The following is a 5543-nucleotide window of genomic DNA, read 5'->3' on the forward strand; positions in this document are numbered from 1 at the left end:
AGGTCCTGAGTGTGCTTGCTAAATGGGTTCATGTCTTGGTGTATACTTTCTGAAAAAAAAGATTGACTTGCTTTGCCACTTTTGCTTTATGCCAATGCACTTTTTGACATCATGAGAATTTTTTTTCCCCAACAATGGCAAGTGAATGAAGACCTGTGATTTTAAATACTTCTTTGGCATTTGATCACCATGATTCTTATTTTCTTATTATATTTGTATTTCCAAACTCAGTCTTTGAACAAGCCTTTTTTCCCAGAGTCCAGGTTTTCACATTTTTCTTAATGGTAACTACACGCACATATACATACACACACACACACACACACACACACACACACACACACATACACACACTCACACATGAAGTAATATTTAAGCGTTAAGCATGAATATTGTTTCTTAATTCTTCCAATTATGAGTAAAAGGAGATAGATATACTTGTTTTGTCATATGTACATACATACATACACCTATAATGAGGTGAGTCAACCTGCATTTACTTAAGCATGAGTCCATGCCACTTTTACAACTCTAATCACTTCCCACATGAATATTCTAAACTATTGCCTATTCACATCTTTTCCTTACATCACAAAGACAGTTTATTTTCTACCATGCATTTCATAATTGCTCAATTTCAATAAAAATTATGCTTGTTTCAAAATTATTGACTTGCTCTCACAGTCAAACTTCATAACTTACAGCATAATATTTATATATGATTTCTTTAGCTGTTAGGCCTTATAAAGCACACTCACTTCTAAGTTTATACAGGCTAGTAATTTCACATCCACTAATTATATTACCTTATGTGTGTTATTTTTAACCTGTGACTTCCCATCCTGATAAATTTTTCTTGTTATTCATGTACATATGCTAAATTTTTCCTTGCATTGTAAAATTCTATGTCTTGAAAATTACATAATGTTATGTATTGACTAATGTCTCAAAGTTCCACCACCTTAAATATTTTCACTTTATACAGTCAACCTTCATTTACCTCATAAGGCCTCACTATAATGGATACCTTTATCACCTCTGTTGTTTTTTATCCTGTACAGAATGTGATGTGATTAGAATTATAAAATATGTCATCTTTGAAAACTAGATTGCTTCATTTAGTGATATGCATATAGACTGCCTCAATTTTCGCATACATTTATACATGCCTGTATTTCATATCTAAATATTATTTCATTGTACTGATATGCTTGTTAACATACTAGTTAATTAAAGTTATTCGTGATTGTGAATAGAGCAGGCATGGGACTGTATGTCAGTAGAACTGAACATTCCTAACATATATGCAAAGGACTCTGAGTTTCAATCCAACCACATCCCATAATATGTAGCTACTATAAATAGTCACATGTAGGAATGTGTAAGAATATGAATTTTTGAATAAATGAGTTGTATTTACATTCTTATCCAGTAAATACAGAGTTCATGTACAGATTTATAATCTGCAAACACAAAAATATGATCTCTGAGGATCACAAACAACATGACAACATGACAAGATACGACACCTCTTCATGGCTTGTTCCATACACTTGACAAATCTGGGTAACATCAATAGAGATTAACACATCCTTTAAAGGAGTTATTCGATCTCAGGGTGGAGGCTGGGACACTACTTAAGAATGAACCACTTTTAAGTCAAGCACCTAAGAAAACACAGTAACTAAGAAAGCTTTCATTGAGCGACAGGAGGGAGAAAGAAGTACATGATCTGTCTTTTCCAAATGTGCACCTAACACCCATGCTTTACAAAGATATTTCCAGGAGCATGCTCAGCACAAGGACAAGGCCTTCAGAACATGATGTTTTTAAGACTAGTAAACATGTAGGGAGGTGACTTTTGTATCCTATGATAAAATCATTTTTGTTTTCTGCAAAAGTGCTAAAGTATATTCTGAAGTGACCGTGTTTCACATCATTTATAACAGAAGAGAATAAAAAGTTCTCACAAGTTATATTTGGGCAGATATTCACATAGTCTGTCATACACCATCCCATGGTACCAATTTAGTAATAAATTCCTGAATGAGTGCCTAGGAAGTAATGCTGAATGACAAATTAAATTCTAAAAATTCCTTATTGTATTATTCCATTTAGAACACATTCTTGAAAATAAAATATATGAGAACAAATGACAAGATTCCTGGTTTCTGTGTGTCCAGGAAGAGTTGGGGATTTATATGTGTGTATGTGTGTGTGTGTGTGTGTGTATAACATTTATATATATATATATATATATATATATATATATATATATATATATATATATACATATATATATATATATATATATATACACACACACACATATATAAATGTTATATTGTGAGGAACCGCAGCTGCCACCTTATATATTTGGCACCTGGTCTCTGGCCAGAGCAGAGAGCATTGTGATAATCAAGCCTTTATTTGGAAAAGCTGAGTGCCTCCAGTTTGTGATACAAGCTGGCATGATTTCCCGCAGCCTATTATGCTTTGCCACATAGCCAATGCTGATTGGGACCAGGGAAAGTATTTAACCCTTGTGGGCTGGGGGCTAAAAAGAGAAATAGAGAAGAAGAGAAGAGAGAAGAAAGAGAAAGAGAAAGAAAAAGTACAAGGTTCCCGAATAAACTGCTTGGAGAAGAGCTCGTGGTTGCCTCCTTATTTTTGCTGGTTGGTAAGGCAGCGACAAATGGTGGCCCGTATGGGGACATCTTCTATGGCTCAGAACTCCTTGAAGTCAGGGCAGTCGACTGGTAAGTTCCCAGGTAAGGTGGGACGAAAAGGAAAGGGCCTCGGTAAAGAGGCAATAAGGTCTCCGAGTTGGAGCGATAAAGTTCCGTTAAGGGTGAATCAAAAGTGATAGTATGGGGAACTCGCAATCTTGCCCCATGTTTGTTACTCTTAAGGAGCTATTAAAAGCAAAAAAGATAGAATTGAAGAGAGAAACTCTAGAAAGATTTCTGCCACGGGTAGATATTGCTGCCCCTTGGTTCGCGGTGTCGGGTCACCTGACACTGTCCAGCTGGGATGAATTAGGGAGAGATCTGGAAATCACCTGGGAGGAAGGAATCATAAAAGGTGGAGTGCGACCAATCTGGAAACTGATTAGGAGCTGCCTGGAGGATAAAGTGTGTTCTAAAGCAGTAGAGAAGGGACAGGAACCATTAGAACAGCTGAAGGAAGAGAGGTCAGCAAAGTCTGAGAAAGATCAGACTGATGAAGGTGGCTCGGATTCTGAAGGGGAACTTGAGAAGTTAGTACAGAAAATAGAGAAGTCCACCATTAGGGTGGAGCCCATAGCCCCAGAGCCGCCTGTATCCTTACCGCCCCCCCATAACACTGCCACTTACGGCACTTCCTTTTGTCCAGAAGTTTGGCGGGAAGCTAGGGGTCAGCTTTGCTTCCCTGTGTTTCAAGATGCCCAAGGGCAAAGGTTTCATGAACCATTGTATGGAGAGTGGTAGAGCTGGAGAGGCATTTGCCATGACAAGATGGCGCCTACTTCCGCTGTCGACTCCTGGTAAACAACTGTTTGCACATGTGCATAGAGAACTGTTTGCGCATTTGCGTAGAGTGAAAGACGCCATGTCACAGCTCATTCTGGGGCGTCACGTAGGGTAATGAGCAAACAGCCAATCAAGGGCGGACACGCCGCGCTGTGGGCGGACACACTGCGCTGTGGGTGGACACGCCGCTGTGGTGTATATAAGCAGTGCCGATTATTGGCTCGGTCCTTTTTTTCCTCTGGATGATGCAATAAATGCTTGCTGCAGAAGGATCCTAGTGTCCACGTGTTTTCTTGCTGGCGAGACGACTGAGGGGGCAACAACTGGTACCGAAGCCCGGGAAGCCGGGGGAGCCTTACAACCGCTGGTGCCAAGGAGACCCTCCATTCACGGAGAGGATTCAGAACTGCAGCGTTAGAGAGCACGGCCGAAGCCACGGTAATCTTACTAGTGGCACTTGTTATGATGTCCATTTGGCATTTGATACATTCTTGCCTGGAGGATGAGAAATGCCACGCCTCTGTAGCATCAGGACAGAGGGCACTTGAGGAGTTACAAGATAGCATGTCAGAAACAGAGTGTAATGGGACAGTGGGGGCTAGCCAAGATAAAAGGGAGAGAAAAAAGGGAAAAAAGGGTATACCCAAGAACACAGACCCTTCCTTCCTTCGACCTGCGGAAGCGAGAGATAATGGAAAGGACGCCCTGGGAGAGAAAACTAGAGAAAGGGATGGAGCTTCAAGACAGAAGCCCCTCTACCCAGTTAAGAAATTGGAGGCCCTCGAGCTTGATAGCTCTGAGGATTTGAGCCCCTCCAAGGAGGAGGACTTGGAGGGAGAAGCTGCTCGCTATAAGGAAGAGAGGTATCATCTGGATGAGCATTTGCCGCCTCTCCAGAATCGAAAGCGAAAGGGAGCGAGAGATCAGAGCCGCAGAACGCTTTATGCTGTCCCACCTGCTCTTCCGGGTGTACCCCCACTGTGCACTGATGGACGCTGTTCGGATTCCTTTTTGTCTGGAGGAGACAAGAGTACTCTTGCGTGCCTTTCCAGTGTTTGAGGATGCTGGTGGTGGCCGTGTCTGTGCTCCAGTGGAGTGCACCCCTATCAGGGAGCTTGCTGAGTCAGTCGGCAAGTGTGGGCCTGGTGCCAATTTTACCATTGTGCAACTTGAAAGACTTGCAGATTACACTGGGGAACTACAGGTTCTCTGTTCTTGCCCACAGGGCGTCTTCTCCATCTCCCCGGGGGATAGGATTGCTAAGTTAATAGTCCTCCCCAGCTTACATGATTGTTTCCCCTCTACGGGACTGCCACGGGGCACCGATGGGCTTGGCTCATCTGGGACAGACTTTGCTCATCTGGTGGTTGACCTTAAGACCCGGCCCACATTACAGTTGTCTATAGAGAGAAAGAATTTTACCCGTATACTAGACACAGGAGCTGACAAAAGCATTTCTTCCAATTGGTGGCCTAAGGCATGGCCTGTAACCCAATCTTCCCACCCTTTGCAGGGATTGGGATATGAGGCCAGCCCTGCAGTCAGCTCATGCACCCTGGCGTGGTGTGCGCCAGAGGGCCAGACAGGAAACTTTGCACCTTATGTGCTTCCTCTTCCTGTTAACCTATGGGGGAGAGATGTCTTACAAGACTTGGGACTTACATTGACCAATGAGTATTCTCAACAAGCTAAGGACATTAAGAAAAGGATGGGATATAGAGAAGGAAAGGGTCTTAGCAGGAGAGAGCAAGGAAGATTGAGCCCAATCTCACAAGAGGGCAATCCAGGAAGACAGGGCCTGGGTTTTCCCTAGCGGCCATTGAGGGCTTGATGCCCATACCCTGGCTTACGGAGGAGGCCGTGTGGGTTCCTCAATGGCCCCTATCCTCTGAAAAGCTGGAAGCTGCCACAAGGCTGATTGAGGAGCAGCTGCAGCTAGGTCATTTAGAACAATCCACCTCGTCCTGGAACACACCCATTTTTGTTATAAAAAAGAAATTGGGGAAGTGGAGACTTCTCCATGATCTAAGA

The sequence above is a fragment of the Mastomys coucha genome, unplaced genomic scaffold (assembly GCF_008632895.1).
Source record: "Mastomys coucha isolate ucsf_1 unplaced genomic scaffold, UCSF_Mcou_1 pScaffold14, whole genome shotgun sequence".
In the NCBI taxonomy this organism is placed as follows: domain Eukaryota; kingdom Metazoa; phylum Chordata; class Mammalia; order Rodentia; family Muridae; genus Mastomys; species Mastomys coucha.